The sequence below is a fragment of the Adiantum capillus-veneris genome, chromosome 30 (assembly GCF_014529385.1).
Source record: "Adiantum capillus-veneris isolate H3 chromosome 30, ASM1452938v2, whole genome shotgun sequence".
Taxonomy (NCBI): domain Eukaryota; kingdom Viridiplantae; phylum Streptophyta; class Polypodiopsida; order Polypodiales; family Pteridaceae; genus Adiantum; species Adiantum capillus-veneris.
Genome location: NC_140960.1, coordinates 3,003,736 through 3,022,135, shown reverse-complemented (window position 1 = coordinate 3,022,135; position 18,400 = coordinate 3,003,736). Strand labels below are relative to the sequence as shown.

The 18,400-nt window shown below is 38.5% G+C and overlaps 1 non-coding gene across 1 annotated transcript; it reads right to left on the bottom strand.

Annotated features, from left to right (window-relative positions):
• Positions 1 to 12,313: 12,313 nt before the first annotated feature.
• TRNAA-GGC (transfer RNA alanine (anticodon GGC)) lies at positions 12,314 to 12,386 on the bottom strand. The gene has a single exon. It is a non-coding gene; the product is annotated as a tRNA-Ala (tRNA).
• Between the last annotated feature and the right edge of the window lie 6,014 nt (positions 12,387 to 18,400).

Genomic DNA, 18,400 nt, shown 5'->3' with positions numbered 1-18,400 from the left:
TTTGGAGGGGGGACTGTCTCTAAGCAAATCCGGTCCTCATTAATTTGTAGCTCTTACTCTCGTAATTCTCTTCTAGTTTTTGTGCATGATTAAATTTTCTAATGTGTGTGTTAATGTGCACTAAAATTGTCCCGATGCAACTTCTCTATCTCCTCTAAAGCATCCTCTTTTAGGGAAACTACACCCGTCACATAATCTATTTCCGTTGATAATTCAAGAAATTACTAGATTCTTTGACACTGGTATCAGAGGCTAAGTTTCTTTTTTCTTGCCTAAGAAGAGAGGTCCTTGAGTAATCTATAAAAGGTTGGAGTTGTTCGATGTAGTAGGGTAAGTGGGGCTAGGATTTATTATGTCGATTTGCATAACAGGGTTCAGGGGACACCATCGAGAACCATGGTCTTAATAATGGAGTATTTTGGGACTTTCCTATGGCTTAACCATTATTGATCTATCAGCCGCTTGATAGGAACTGGTACCAACCTTGCAGTATTAAAAACACTCCACTACTCTATGCAATTAACAATATTTTAAACCACACTTGTAGTTACTTGAGTACCAATTTTCAAGGGATAAGAGGATTGGTAAACAAAGCTTTAGAAGTGTGAAGGGAAAGAACTAGGATACACACACGAGGAATTTTAATCATGGTTGAAATAATCAAGTGAATAGGATTAATATTGGTGACATGGACTTAGTACATGGTGTAACTACTGATGATGGTCAAAGAACTATCAACTACCTTGTGGACAAGATTTAAGAAGCAATGGGAAACCCTAATTTGCAAGTGAAGGTTCAAAGCCAACTGCAAGCTCTTCAAGTTCTTGTGCCCAAGAAGAGAGACTTCTTGCGAGGCCTTCTAGTGAGACCTCCAAAAGAGGAAACTTTTTGGTTAATATAGAGGAAGTGCAGGTTGAACTCCCACAACAATCTATGAAGAAAATGCCATGCGGCAAGAGCTTTCAAGGGAAAGGTGTGAGAGTAATACCCCTGTGAGGAACCATTCACCTTGCAGGATGGATAGAGGGAAGCAACCTGGATTCTCCATCCATTGCCTATCCCAAATTCACCATGGGAGAGTATATCCATGGATTTCATCTTTGTATTACCCAAGTCTATCCATGGGAATATAGGAATATGGACAATAATCGACATGTTTAGCAAGAAAGCACACTTTATTCCTGTCAAAAAGACTATTAAGGCACACCAAATGGCAACTCTCTTCATATCACATATTTTCAAACACCATGGATTACCAACATCCATCACGTCAGATAGAGATCCTAGAATGACCAGTAATTTTTGGAAAGTTCTCTTTGAAAATCTAGGAACAAGATTAAATTTCTCTTTGGCCTATCACCCACAAACGGATGGCCAAAGTGAGAGCCAATCTTACGATACTCGATCTACTAAAAACTTATGTTACAGAAGTAGATCAATGCTCACAATGGGAAAAGTACTTACCTCTTGTAGAGTATGCCTACAATAATATTGTACATACATCTACAAGAAAAGCACCTTTTGAAATCATTGAGGGAAGACCTAAAAGTCCCTTGCTACTCAAAGTACATGGGAAGATCTTTGCTGTCGATGAGTATAGCCATGTCCTACGAGAATCTTTTCAAAAGATTCAGGATGCTATATCCATCTCTCAACAAAGGCAAAAAGCTGTTACTGACAAGCATAGAAGGGCCTCAATGTTCAAAGAAAATGATTGGGTCTTACTTAAGTTTCCTAAGGCTCAATTAAGGCGAACGACGAGTAGAAATCCTACGGGCCATCAAAAGTATTATGCTAACCTAGCAAAAAGATACTATAGCCCTTTCCAAATTTTGAAGCCTATCAATGAGACGGCTTACCAACTCAAGTTGCCCAACCATTGGCTCATATACACAATGCTTTTCATGTGAGCCTAGTCAAGCCCTACAAAGGAGAGACACAAAGTGAACCAATTATTGAAGACCCTCCCGAAGTTGAGGACCAAGAAGAGATGCTACAACTGAAAGCTATTCTTTGGCATGAATACAAGGTACTACGACATGGTAAGATTATCCGATGGTATCTTATTAAGTTCAAAAATTATCCTTTTGAAGATGCTAGATGGATGCAAGGAATACAGCTTAAGGATATTATGAATCTTGTCAATGCTTGCTACATAAGAGTAAGCACATGTACTTGTCTTATAGGACTAGTTCTCCTTTTATTGTGCACAAATTTAAATACTATGCATGCTTAGAATCATGTTTGTGATGACAACGTCTCTCAAACACCAAGTATAATTTGTCACTCTACTTGGCAGAATGAAATGGAGTAAAGAGTAGACATGCTTGCGGTAGCTATGTCTCCAAAGCACCAAATGGATTAGTCATCCATCTTGGAAAGATGTCGTAGGGTAAAAAGGGATCCTCTACCCGCTAAGTAAGATTGACTAATGACTAAAGCTTTATCTCTTCTACCTCAAAGTCGAGGACGGCTATGATTTTAAGAGAGAGCTAATGTCATAAAATCTAGTATCTAACTAACCCAAATGATTTTCTCATATTAAACTGATAATTTAATGTGAGAGAATAAACGGGAACAAGGGTTAGGATATAGATATGTGCTTATAGATCTATCTCAACACGGGGCCAATGATAAAGGGGCCCAAATGAGAGATGGTCCATCAAAGAGAAAGGCTAACCAATGGAGCATAAAGACCTTAGGGTTAGCTTCATTGAAGACCTCCACTAGTTAGTGTTAAAAGTCCTTTGACCTTAGGTGAGCTAGGGCTGTGCTTGAGGTGGGAACCCGGCCCAAGCTTGAGGTGCTTGACATGCCTGAGGACTAAGATTCTTGAGATGCTTGAAGTGCTTGATGATTGAGATGCTTGAGGTGCTTGTCATGCTTGAGATGTTAGGGCTATACTTGAGGTGAGAAACCAGCCCAAGATTGAGGGGCTTAAGGGCCAAGCTTGTGGTGAGAACTAGGTCCAAGTTTGAGGGGCTTGAGGTGGCACAAAAGTCAACGTAAATCCCTACAAGGAGGGGGCGAGCCATGCAAGAAGGGGGGGTGGTTTCTTGTGATTGGCTAGGCCTAGAGGGGTCCAATGAGCTTCAAGCATGAGCTACAAGGGGGGGTTGACCAAAGCAAATAGGGGGCCTGCTTGAGGGGCATACTCTCCCACACACACTCATACACACTCTCATTGTGTGAATTGGAAAGTACAAGAGCTCCCTCTCCTTCTCCAAGCAAGTAGAGAGGTTGAGAGCCTACACCAACACTCCTTTTCATTACTATGCTATTATGTATGCTAGCAAGAAGAGTGATGATAAGTGAGGAACTAGTTCTTTCTCCTATGAAATGTTTCTTCCTCCTCTTCCCTACCCTCATTCCCTGCTAGCTCTCTCCACCTTCAAAGGTATTTGAGGTCTTGAGACCGAGGCTTGGGATAGTTACAGTTTTCCACAAAATTTATGTTATGCTCGTGATGCATGAAGCTTTCCATCTTCATTGCATCACCTAGGTCACAGGGAACACAAAGATTGTATTGTAACAAGTCTCTCTTGCTGGGGGAAACCATAATACAAATGCCTATTGGAGGGGGGACCGGCTCCACATAAATTCGGTCCTCAACTGTTGTCATGTTCTCTAAACTCTCTCTCTTGCAAAAGTATTGTTCATGCCAAGCTAACCAAATGCTATGTTTATGTTGCTACCATCAATTATGTTCACCCGCTATGCTCACAAAGTAAATTCACAAAAGTACTCTCTCTAATTTCCGTTACTCTCAAGTTAATAGGCCAATTCCATTACAGTGCTGAGGATGATAACTATGATGGAAAAATGCCATGAGGTGGGGTAGAGTAAATATCCTCAAACCATACCGTTTCTAAAGTCTATTAGCGTTTTTTCTTTTAAAATTGCAATCAAACTTTAAAAATAGCTTGCATGCTTGCTAGTTCTACTTGTCGCTTTTCACACGGATTATCCTTGGATTGATTGATGATTTAGACAAGTCATATGTGAAGTAGCAAACATAAATTGCAAGAGAGCAAGTTGTTTCTAAAATTCGTTTGCATTTCCATAAGAAAAAATGTAAATGAACTTCAAAAAAAGGCTTGCCCTCTTGCTGTTTGTGCTAACAAGAGCATATACGTATTTTCCAAACTAATAATAAACAAGTGGACAAGTCATATACAAAGCGACAAGCACAAATAGCAAGTGCACAAGTCATTTCTAAAGTCTATTTGCATTTTTTCTCAAAAAAATGCAAACAGACTTCAGAAACAGCTTATGCACTTACCATTTTTGCTTTCACTTTACACATGGATTTCTCTTGTGTGATGGTTTAGGCAAACCATATACAAAGTGGCAAGCAAAAATGGGAAGTGTGCAAGCCGTTTTCGATGTTCGTTAGCGTTTTTTCTTTTAAAAACAAAAACAAACTTTAAAAACAACTTATGTAATTGCCATTTCTACTTGCCGCATTGCACAAAGCTTGCTCATGTGCCTATCAAAGGTTTTGATAAGTCATATGTGAAGCAACAAGCACAAACAATAAAAGAACAAGCCATTTCTAAAGTCCATATATACATTTTTTAGAAGAAAAAACGCAAACGGACTCTCAAAACGGCTTGCTCTCTTACCATTTGTGCTAAAAAGATCGTATACATCTTGCCCAAACCAATAGTAGACAATTGGATAAGCCAAATAGGAAGCAACAAGCAAAAATGTTAAGTGTGTAAGCCATTTTTGAAGTCCGTTTGCGTTTTTTTCTCTAAAAAATACAAACAGACTTCAAAAATGGCTTTTGCACACTCATCATTTCTGCTTTCAGCTTTACATACGCCTTGTTCTATATATTTTACACTTTGTATACAGATTACCCATTTGTCTATTGATGATGTGGGCAAGCCGTATGTATTTTTGTTAGCACAAATGGCAAGAGAACAAACCGTTTTTGAAGTCTGTAAGTGATTTTAAGAGAAAAAACACAACGAAACTTCAAGAACAGCTTGCACTCTTGGCATTTGTGTTAACAAGAATGCATAGGGCTTGCTCAAACCATTAATGGGTAAATTGTATGTAAAGTGGCAAGTATAATCGACAAGGGGGCAATCTGTTTTTGAAGTATGTTTACATTTTTAGAGTAAAGAAAATACATGGACTTAAAAAATGGCATGGGTACCTGCCATTTGTGCTTATGGGTTGATATACAACATATGAACTTTAGTTTGTCTTGCGCACTTGCTATTTGTGTTTTCCACTTCATATATACCTTGTCCACTTATCTATTGTTGATTTGGGCAAGTCATTTGTGAAGCGACAAGCACAAACTTTAAGAGGGTAAGCCATTTTGGAAGTTCATTTGCATTTTTAAGGAAAAAAAACACAAAAGAATCTTATCGTTTTTACTAACAAGAATGCATATGGCTTGCCCAAACCAACAATAGACAAGTGAATAAGGTATATATAAAGTAACAAGCACAAATGGTAAGTGCGCAAGCCGTTTATCAAGTCTTTTTTGCACAAAAAAAAAAATCAAACACTAACGGACTTCAAAAACGACTTATGCACTTAGGACTTTCCATACGGCTTGTTGTTTTGTACATGGCTTGACATATGTATTTGATGCTGCACATACAACTTGTCCATTTGTCTATTGATGATTTGAGCAAGCCGTATGCATTCTTGAACTAGCATAAACGACAAGGGAGCAAGCCGTTTTTGAAGTGGACAAACCATATGCAAAGTGAAAAGCAAAAAGGGCAAGTGTGTAAGTCATTTCTAAAGTCCATTTGTGTTTTGTCTTCTAAATGTAAATGGACTTCAAAACGGCCTATACACTTGCCGTTTTTATTTTCCATCTTGCTCAAACCATCAATAGGTAAAAGGGCAAACCATATGCAACGTGGCAAGCACAAATAGCAAGTGCACACATAGTTTCTGAAGCCCATTTGTGTTTTGAAGGACCTTAAATGCAAACAAAATAAAAAATGGCTTGCACACTTACCATTTGTGCTTGCCACTTGGTATATGACTTGCCCACTTATCTATTGGTGGTTTGGGAAAACCATATACATTCTTGGTAGCAAAAACATATCGACTTCAAAAATGCTTGTCATCTTGTCGTTTGTGTTAAGCACATATATAAACTTAAACCCTAAACTCTAAATTAAAATTATTGATTCAAAACCTAAATCTAATAGAAATATTAACTCTAAGCTAAACTGAAATATAATTTTGATTGACACAATGTAAAAGTCTAAACTTAAACTTAACACTAAATATAAACCTAAATTCATAATTTAAACTTAAATCTAGATTATAAATATAAGATATTTATCTAAATACAATTTAAAATTTTCATTTAAATACAATTTAAATTTTTCATTTAAATACAATTTAAAATTTTTATTTAAATAAGATTTAAATTTTTCATTTAAATAAAATTTAAAAACATAAATTAAACATTTAAATTTAAACTAAAAATATAATCCGTAAATTTAAATTCAATTTTTAAGCTTAGCACAAATTGATAACAATATAAAAACTTAGATCCTAAATTTTAAACAAAAAATAATCATAAATTATAATTTATATTTTTAAGTCTTCAATCTTATATTGATACTGGAAAAAAATTAATTAATAAAAAAAACATTAAAATCTTTGATTTTTTATAAATTTAACAATTAATTATCAAAATGCTTTTTTCCTTTACATTATGTGTACGTACATTATTGTTATTGATTATGTGTATGTAGATCTACATTATTTATGTGTTTAAGAAAGATTATTTAACAATTTCACAAACAATTGAACCATACAATGGGAGTAAAGACCAGTTAACGTGTAAATAACCAAACCTTATGTATACATTAGATAACAAGTAGATAAAGTTAAACTTACAATTGACATTTAAACTTGATACTGACATATAGTGTATTACATGTTATTATCAAAGAATCATATACAAGGGTCATCTATCATTAATAAAAATAACCAAATAGTGGATGATCTTCTGTTATTGCTGCAATTGTCATTGTAATCCAGAGGAAAGAATCTCTTACCTGTCACCATCCAAGAAACACAAGCTCGTCAGAACTGGCATTACTTGGGAAGATAGGTGTCAATGACTCCCTCCCCTCGTTATCGGTGTCAAAATTTACAACAAAAACTAACAACATAACATAGATCAAATTTATGTTTAGAAAATGATCCAAACATTAGATAATATTATCGGTATATACATTAGGTATACATTAGGTATTATCGCATGGTTAGTATGTTACGGCATTTATCTACTATGTTACGGCTATGCATATGGTCCTGGTAGCCTTGAACACCATATAAAGTAGCGCCCAGCTAATAAAGTTGGGTATGGTAGCCCTGAAATGAAACTACGATATCCTCAAGTCACACACGATGAGCACGGTTTCCCTGAATACAAGATATCAGCTTTCATCTATTTATCAGATGGTTAACAGCCATATATACACTAGTTTATGTATGCAAATCGATGTATAGACATTTCAGCATCCATTCCTTGGTATCTGCTCATTATGTTAAGAAAAACAGTCAATGCCATCACCCCTAATACTCCCACATGAGGTTGTAGGCAACCCAGGTAGTGACAATCATTTCCAAAAACCATATCCCAACAAGATCATGTCAATTTATGTAGACTTTTTCCTGCAAGTCTCAAAGTGAGCAAACCAAAATTAACAAAAATATTGGAGGATATGGAAACCAAGCTATAAGTGATGTGTGTGAGAGAAAGAGAGTAATGCCATCCATGTCATGATACTACTTGTTACCACATACACGCCTGCTATAAAAAGAAAATTGGGCAGGATGTTATTTATATGCAGATTGTATTTTCAAAAAATTCAGTCGCTACGACTTCTTCCAAGATCCTTACCAGATGCATAAGCATATCTATATAATTAATTGAGCTCGAAAGATCAATAATACCTCAAGCTCGTAAGTGAAAAAACAAAATTAAGCCAATGTATGTAAACCAAATCTGAGTGTTGAGCTGCAATCCATGGGGGTAACCCAATGGAAGCTGTATGCCTACTATGTATGTAATAAGTTAAGAGCCATACTCATGATGTATAAGCTATGCGCATCCCCATATCCTATTATTACAATATTATCAATGTGGATTTGATTTGTTGTACTGGATGAAATCATCGCCAGATCCCAGAAGAGTTGAAAAGGTAAGACAACTAGAGAAATCTCATACATATGCAAGTATGTGCTACTGGCAAATGATGGTACACATGCAAGTGTGAGTAATATATGCTAACCCATAACGCAAGGAGGCAAATTGTAGATGGCAATCTGATGCGTATCATCTGATGGCAATCTGATGAATAGGTGTATCATTTGATGCGTACATACTGATACGTACATAATTGTAGATGGCAATCATGTATGCATGTGTTAAAGAAGCAATAGCTCGACCATCATGAAAAGCTTAAGTACTAAGTAGGTGCAAGAGCATCTACCTGAAATCCCTGAGTCAACTATCTCAAAGTCGAGATACACCTCATATTCATTTACAACATCAAGCATGATTTTTACATTCTAACTTGAGTTACCTATAATTGTATGTAGGTCACAACGTGTCGATAATGTAATGTATAAACAACCCAGCATTGCGGGATTATCACACCAGCAAGTTAAGACCATAGTTTGAGTGTGCAAAAAGCCAGATCCCACAGGAACTGAGATAACATTCAAAAGCACTCTCATCTATAACAAACCAGATATACTAAGTAGGTGCATAATCACCTACCTGTACCATTGTCAATTGGTGTCACCAGGGTTCATAATGGTTGATATCATTCCACTTGCTTGCACGCATGAGGAAGTTCATGTGGGTGTGCGCATCAAAAGAGCACGATCCTGTCACTGAACTTGGTAGCCATGGTCATGTCCTGATCACGCGACCATGCATGTGTGTGGACGGTATGAAGGAAGGTGTTGTATGGCGAGTACAACAATGTGTGTGTGTGTGTGTGTGTGAATTGCAAATGAATTTGAGCAGATGGGGACATGCCAAAGATAAAATAACACGAATCCGTAGGGGTTTGTTTCTACACATGAGCAGGAAACAAGATAACACAATCCATGAGCAGATCACATGCATCAGGTGACAAGAATAGTGAAAGGATTGCATACTTAAGCATGGGTTTGTGGTGGGGCATGGTTTGAGGGGGTGTAGAGGAGCGATATCTGAGTATTATACGTCGGAAGTCAAGAAAGGGAGATGCATGTCGTCTAGCCAAAGCAAGAGAAAGGGAGATAAGGTTAAAAATAGAGGCCTCTGATTCTCAAAAAAGGATTATCATTAAATTTTCAACCAACCTTAGAAGGTCATGAGCCCATGTGCACTCCATTGTGTATCCCAAGGAGGTTGATACAACTGTTTCATGTGTGTAGCCGATACTACCAGTCAGAGCAAACCAATTAGATGTTCAAAGGATGTCATGATTGCATGAAGCTGCACGCTTTGGTTTTGTAAGATCGATACTCTTTATGAGAGAAATAGGGAGAGAGATGACCAGCAATGTGCGAGCATGACTTGCTTTATAGAAAGCGTGTGTGGGTACAGACTGTATAGAGCTCTCATCTACTTAGGTTAAAAATTAACTGTCATGTTTAAATGTGTGTGTGTGTGTGTGTGTGTGTGTGTTTCGCTGTGCACAATCACGAGAGAGAGAGAGAGAGAGAGAGAGAGAGAGAGAGAGAGAGAGAGAGAGAGAGAGAGAGAGAGAGAGAGAGAGAGAGAGAGAGAGAGAGAGGCAAAGTTTATCTGTACCAAACTCGGAGACGGTGGATTTGCTTCTTATCACGAATAGCTCAAAATAAGCTCATGGTCTAATTCACAAAAAAAAAAGCCCTCGTGGAGCATCGACGATATCACAATCGATATTTGCATCGTTATTTACATCAAATATCACAGGTGATATTTGCGATAAGCATATCGACATCGAGTTAAAGTACAAAAAATGTCACTCTTTGTGCATTGATTTTTATTTCAGAGCTGCTAGTAGTGACTAAAGAATGGTATGAAGAACATGATAACTTTATTGAAGCGGACTTGAATATGCATAAAATGGGTGATTTTGCACAAAATCATTTTAATAGAAACGGGCTAGCCACCTGATGCTTCTTGCAAGTTGTTTAGCTTGATCCTCAATCTAAAATTTCCCAAAAACGAGTTGACTCTTATGACAACAAGAACAGAACGTACCAACGACACCTACATAATAGAAAGCACTTATACCAACAAATTATCGACTCACATATCTATATCTAGACAATCATTTGAAACCATTTGCTAAGAGAGTAAAAACCTTTGAGCGGTGACTTGGAATATGAACATGAACCCATTGTTGATAGTGGTCAAATTGTATGGTATCAGTCAACATACATCATGATTTTGCTTATTGATTTTACTTGCACGCATTGTGCGTCGAACAAGTCTAGAGTCTCAAGAGGCTACTTTGAAGACCTTTGAGGTGTTGATGTGTCACAAGATCCTATTAAACCAGGGACAAACACAAAAAAGAAAAAAAAGTAATAAGCACCAAAACTGTGCACCATATCAGAGTGGTGGTAGAAGCTAGAAGACTGTCAGCACCTAAACATCCCTCAACTTTAGCTTTTATGATGTGCTCGTCTGCACCAATGCCTCTCATGACTCTCCAATTGGCCCATGGTACCTGAGGGAAAATTAAGGCATGAAAGAAGGCTCATTACATATTCCATTGAAGCCACTCAAACCGTTGTGTCCAGGTGGCATACCGTGTTTTCTCGAAGGTGAAATCGCCACGAGGCTGTGAAAGCCAGCTTGCACAAGCGAAACAACACCCCCCCCCATTGTGGTAGGAGAGCATCCCAATGCTCGAAAATCTTAATGCTAGCTCCCAAGCCCTCAATTGTAATCCTTATGCTCTTCCCCCGTTTGTTCTGAATCCTACCACAATGATGTAGGAATCGCACAAATGCATCCCCTCAACACTAAGTGACACCTATATTTAAGAGGCGAAGGGGGGAAGGGGGGGGGGGGGGGGGGGGGGGGGGGGGGGGGGGGGGGGGGGGGTAGTAGTATGGGATCAAGGGCGAAGAAGTTCACGCACGAATATTGAAAAGATCGCAGTTGCAGATGTCTGCTCAAAAACTTAACTTAGACACACACTAATCTTAGACTGCTCAAAAACTAAACCTGGACATGCACTAAACATGGACAACGTGGGCAATGCATATCAACTCACAATATTACATCGTAAAAACGGTTTGAGATACACAATGTGCGCGCAGGTGGGGTGGTTAGTCCATGTGACCCTAAATGTGGACATCGAGGTCACGGTTCAAATCGCGACGGTGCATCTCGTTTTTCGCATTGGCCAGGTTTAATGCCCCTCATTTTTTCGACGGTGCGCCTCATTTTTTGCGCTGGTCAAGTTTAGTGCACCTCGAGATCCCGCCCCCCAACCCGAAGTGTCAATCCCATTACTCTCCCCCTCGTTAAATATAGGTGTTACTTCCCCTCCTCATTTTCAAGAAGCCTCCCTCTCCCCAATCTACTCCCCACGATTTTCTAAACATCTGATTCTACTCTCTCTCTCTCTCTCTCGTGGAAGCCAGTAAGGTCATTGCGTGATTCCTGCATGAGGCCTTACACATAAGCTGTTTAAAACCCCTTTGTAATCACCCAACTATGGGTCACATGACACCACCGCATACAAAGGTCTTCGTTCAATTTCTCCTGCATCTCCTCCTCACGCACGTGCTCCACTTTCGAAAGAAACGTGCCCGGCTTTAACATGCTTCGACGGTAGAATCCTCGAGGAGGATAGGCCTCTCATGTATGAATGCCCTCCTCAACTGCATGCTAAAAAGGAAGCCGAGGATGTGTCTGCTCTCATGCAATCAATGATTTGTTGCACACTCAGCGTCTTTCCCTCCATTACCCGACTCTCTTCTCGACTTTGCTTCTTGACTTGGGACGCAATGCAAGATGTGCCCAGGTTTAGGGATAGGTAGGTCAGCACTTGCTGAGCTGAGAAAGATAAGTAGTAGTAGAATTATTCTTTCAACCTTGGCACATCATGTTTGAGGCCTGTATTTTTTATGCCATGCTAGCTAGCTGCAGAAAGGAGTGGTGTCACAAAAGGAAGCAATATAGTCGACCTGCTGCCAGTGGTCAAGGCACACTTGCCAGCCCTCCGGGCAAGCTGTTAGCTGGCTGGACAAGGCGAGGCAGAAGAGAGAGTACCAGAAAGGTCCGCCTGCCTCAAAAAGGGATTGCTACCCCCTTTGGAGATGCGGGGTCTCGAACCCCGAACTTCTTGCATGCCATGCAAGCGCTCTACCAAGTGAGCTACACCCCCCTACCTGCGAAGCTATTGGGCATTACTATATTGTTCACAACCTTATCCAGAAGGTAGGTTGCTCATTGTACAGCTCACAACAATAAGCTAGCGCTCGTTTTTTTAAAATAAAACGAGGTAACAATTCCACCTGGCCTTATCCACACAAGGTAATTGCCAAGCATGGCTTCTCTTTCATAGGTGGGGAAAACACACCCCACTTCCATGCAGCTAGTGGCCACACATAGGCATTACTAGTAGCCAACATCTCATTTATGCCGACATCAATTGAAGCGAGCAATCCATCGCCAAGGATGCTTTCTCATCCACTGCATCTTTGAAACTACCATGCACTGTCATAAGCATAATTTTTGCGAGATCGCTTAGATGGTTCAAGCTTTCACGAGCGGGCTTCTTCCCTCGTCTCCATGTGGGGTCATTAATTCACATAGACTAGGTCCAATCCAATAGAACAAGCTCGTCTCTAGCGTTAGTAGCAACCACTTCATCCATGGCATAGAAAGCCCTCTAACGCCAATACTACTTGGGGCTCATTGCATGTCATCTTCAATTCTCATAAACTAGGTCCAATTTGATAGAACGAGCCCAAATCTAGACTTAGCTGCGCCACTTCATCCATGGCATACAGCGCCCTCTAACGCCAGTGCTACTCGTGTCTCATTGCATGGTGTCATACTACGCGCAAGCACCTAGCAGGGCATACTTCTGTCCCCTCATCCTTGGAACTAGACTCATACTCTTACGAAAGACGATATCAATCACACATCTTGCTAAGATATTGGAGGAAGGAATATTCCAAAATATCTTCCTTAAGCAAATCTTGTGTTCAATAAAAGAAAACACTTGGATCTTTGCATCCGAGATCGGCTTGCAAGCAGCCAATAAGACACATCTAGTGCTTGGGTGGTATATTCTTTTCCTCTCACCAATTAAGATTGTGTTCAACAATGAGGGTCTAGGGAAATCTTTTATTAAAAGCAAGCATTCATGAGAATCTCGTTTTCAACTAATGCTTGCGAACAACAACGATGATAAGGAAGGAATCCCTCTTCCTTCTTTTTGTTCAAAGTGAGAAGGTCCTTATCATTCTCTGAAGGAGGAGAGAGCTAGAGGATAGAGAGATAGTATATATGAAAGAGAGAATTAGAGGGATAGTAGTATAGTAGAGGGTAGGGGTGTGAGAGGGCAAGATAATTAGATTGGGGTTGATGTTCGAGGGGTTTCAATACCCCCCTATATAACGTGCGTTTGCGGGGTATTGAAAAAATCCCTCTTTTAACATGTTGAATAAATAAAACGACCCCTTATTTTAAGAATTTTTTTCAAAATTGAATATAAAAACCCTTTATTTTAATGTATCTCTGTTAAATTGCCTAAAGTTTTTGCATTTTAAAACCCCTCCTTTTGAACTCACGTATACGTTAACATGATTACATGGTGTACCCCTCGAGGGTTGATGAGAGGGGGAGAGACTCAGGAGGAGTGAGAGAGATGGAAAGGGGGAGAGAGTTAAGGGGAGCAAGATAGATGGAAAGGAAAGGGTCAAGGACCAAGGGAAAATGCCACCCTGCCACCAACAAGGTCATCGATACTCACAAATTTTATTTTATTTTATCTGTGGAATAGCAAGCTTATTGGTGCTTTTTTTTAGTTATTCACTGGTTGCAACAACATCACAAATCCTCTTAACACTATTCTTGTAGATGATAGCCCTAAAAAAAGGCTATCAAACCCCCCCCCCCCCCCCACACTTTCCCTCAAAGACAGTTACGAGGGATTGAATAGTGACAATGTACTTCTCAACAACTTACTCATGTATCTAAAAGAGCTACATGCATTTTTTTGGGTTTAGCATCAGACTTTAATGAAAGCGTCTCGTTTGGATTCATTGCTTATAGTTCTTCAATAGAACCATGTCATGCATTTGCACAATGTTGATCGTACTACTTGACACTAGATAACTTGCTTTACGTATACAATAGTGAAATTATTGTTTGATAATTTTGTTTATGATGGTCTATGTATAGGTTAACGAACGGGCATTGAAAAAATAGTGGATTGTGTCAAAATTGGAGCACCTTACGTTTTTCAATGCCACTTAGATAATGTGGCAATTATGTATAGCTTGCCATTTATGCATAGCCTTTGATCTTTGTATATCTAGCTTTGTATGTGAATTTTTTTTGCCATTGAAAATGAATGCTTTCATGAACCATTTCAAAGTACTTTATCATTCACTTTGTATTGAACCATTTAAAAGTTCCTTATTGTTCACTTTGTTGATAGAGTGCTTAGGATGGACATTGCAAGAATAGTGGGCCCAAGAGTGGGCTGTGTCAAAATTGGAGCAGGTGAAAGCATGACTAGGTGGTACACTTTTATGGGTTGATTACTAGTTTTGAATAGCTGCACTATTAGACGTGGCGCGCTGTAAATTTTTTGCAAATTAATTCTAAACTTGGTGCCAAACAACTTTTTAGATTCTCCTCTTCAAGAACTATCCAATGATATATCACACACCTTGGGTTCTTCTATCTTTCTCAAACATATTACAGCTACTAATTTGCCAAATAGTGATGTCCCGGACACAGCTTTGGTGTCCACCCAGTCATGCTTTCACCCGAGCACCTTATGTTTTTTATGCCACATAGATATTGTGGCAATTATGTGTAGCTTGCCATTTATGCATAGCCTTTGACATTTGTATATGTTAGCTTTGTATGTGATCCATTGAAAATGAAAGATTTCATGAACCATTTCAAAGTTCTTTATTACTCACTTTGTTAATAGTGTGCTTAGTCTGTCTATCTTTCTCCCTCTCTCTCTCTCTCTTACTTACTTAAATAATTATTTTAACACACTCTCTCTCTCTCTACACACACACACACACACACACACACACACACACACACACACAGAGGAAAAATGTGGTTAAGGGTGCATTGAGAGGGAGAGGGTGATTACAGAGAAGGGAGGGGGATTGGGTATGGAATATGCGGTAAAGAAAGTTTGGCATTATCTTCTAGCTACCAAATGCACATTTTTTGTGGACCACCAAGCCCTTCTGTACTTGGTAGATACACCTTGTAATACGAGCAGAATTGTTCGATGGTTCATCATCTAACTTGTATTTGACTTTAATGTTGCTGTAAAGAAAGGGATATGTCAGAGTGTCTATATTTCTCCTCCAATCATATTGGAATTAATTAGTGCAATGAGAGTTTTCCATTAAGAGGATTATTTAGAGGAGAATCTTAAGTAGTACAAGGTTGATTTCATAGTATCCTTTACACATTAAAAACAATAAATTAAACTTACCCTTGGGCTTTGGAGCTTCACCTCCCATGCAAAACCTTACCACAAACCTTTGGGAGTTCTATAAAGCCAAACTTGAAACCTACTAAATTTAGATTTTCTAGATTTAGACTCTCTTTGCCATAACTTTTGATTCTATCCTAAGCTTCCCCCATAATTCATACTTGGAGCCTAATGAGTGGATTTGATTAGTTAAAATTTACACATTTAGTTTCTATTTTAAAACTCCTATAATTGCTCTAACTAACCTCCTTGTCTTTGTAACTTTGATCAAGGTTGCTCGAGAGAGATTTATCCCTTCTTGATATATACCTTTGACATTAGATCATTAGATAGCAAATATCCTTGCTCTTTTATAGATTATTTCCTTTGGTTTCAAGCCCTTGATCAAACTAAGTCTATAAGCACTTTAATCAATTTCACTCGTTCTCTTTTATTTTCCCCACACTTAAGTGGCCAATTTAAGATGGAAAATAATTTTAGAAGGTTAGACATTATTTTTCATGACATTATCTCTTTCTTGAAATCGAAGTCGTCCTCGACTATGGACTAGGGAAAACAAAGTCATAACTAGTCCATTTACTTTGGGTAGAGGGTTCCTTTTTTCCCTTCAACACCCTTCTACAGTGGTGACTAATTCAACTTGGTGCTTGAAAGACTTAGCTGTCACAAGCATGTCTTTATTGAGCCCTTATATCTTCTAGAGTAGATTGAAAAAGACTACTTGGTGTTTGAGAGACTTTAGACTCAAAAGAAGACAAATTTTTTTTTATGGAACACGTGTGTTTATACCTGGTTCTTATTTTTGACATGAGTCATTGTAAGCATTTACAAGGTTTACATTATCCTTTAGTTAGACGTTTTGCATCCACCTTGCATCTTCAAAGGATATATCTTAAATTTAATAAGATATCTTCAGGTAGTCTTACCACTTTGTATAATTTTGTCTTCATGTCATATGATACTCTCAGGCTGTAAGATCTCTTCTTGACCTTCAAATTGGAGTGGATCTTTAATTACTAGGTCTTTGGGTGGCTTGTCTTTATAGGGTTTTAGAAGACTCACATGAAAGGGGTTATGAATGAGCCAAGTGCTAGGTAACTTTAACTTATAAGCCAATTCATTAATTGGCTTAAGGATTTGAGATGGTCCATAATTCTAATTCTAACTTAGTATAACCCCCTGGATGTCTTTGTTTCCCTTTGCATATAGTATGTCTTAGGAATGCTTTGGGAAGCTTAAGCAATACCCAATCATTCTCTTCTAAGTTCAAGGATCTCCTATGCTTATTAGTAGAAACCTTTTGCTTTTATTTCATTATGGATATAGCTTCCTTAATCTTATTGAAAGACTCATAAGCAACAAAGATATCAACGAGGGTAGTCTTATCGTGTTTGGAGGTAAGGAGCCTCAAGAACTTGTGAGTATACATGTTTCACAATTTTGATGATTTAATGGCTATATTCAAGTCAGATTCAACCAAGCAAGGTTGCAACCAATCTTGACGTTCAATTGTGTGTGTGTGTGTGTGTGTGTTCCCAATAGATCTCAATTATTGCTTGGAATACCTTTGGCAATATTGTCCCACAAATGGAAGGATCCCCAATTTTGAGTGCTCTTCCAACTCAATCACTTGAGAGGAATCTTAACCACAAATACCAACGTTCCCAACCAATTCTCAATCTATAACATCTTTGTACTTATAGCCACTCCAACACCAACATCATTGATAACACCAAAAACGAATGAGAAAAACAAAGAAAAGACCATTCCTCACTTTATTTTGGAAACATTTTCACATCAAATTTATGTGAAGAAATGATCATGTGATTCTTTATGGAGATCATGATGGCATGGTGTGCAAGGCTGCTAGGTTAATGAGTTTTGAATATCCACAAACCATCAAGTTGTTTGATTTTGAGAGCTTGAAATAATCTCTCAATTTTCAATATCACAATGGGTGCAAATATCACAATGAGTGCAACCTTTACCAATGCAATTTATTAAGTAACTCCTAGGGACCCACCAGTGAGTTACTATAATAGCTTCATCCTCGCAAATCTATCTATAACATTATGAAGAACTTCCAGTATTTCCAAGAGTTTACCCACCAATGGTACTAGGAATGAGGGTACCCAAAAATGATAACGAGAGAAATTTCTATGGTTTAGCAATCATATTAGGTGGGCATGGATTTGAAGATTCCATAATTCTTATGGAGAGCCTCACTTAATAGGCCAAAACCAAAGGAGATACCACCATCCTAGGTGCAAAAGTTGTGAAGACATCTTGATGGGATTGTAGAGGGTAAAGGGATGAAGCGTGAAAGTGACAAGAGAGCTTAAAGATAAAGAGAGGAGAGAGCACTATAAAAGGAGCATTCCACAACCGCTAGCATTGTCGCGGAAAACCCAAGAAAAATGGAAAGAGAAAATATTGCGGACGTGGCAATACCAGCGGCAAAAAACGCGATAGTGGTTTATAAGCAATATACGCGGTAATAGTCGCGGGAATATCAGCCACTATTACCGCGTGACTTGCCGCTGCTATTACCGTGCATATTATCGCTAAACGTCTATTAAAAAATAAAGGTGCTTATTTGGGCCACCCAAAATTGGGTGGCTTAAATGAGTACCTTTATTTTTGACCTGTATAAAACAATGAAATATCAATTGTTTTTTGAAAGAGTATAACAAAAA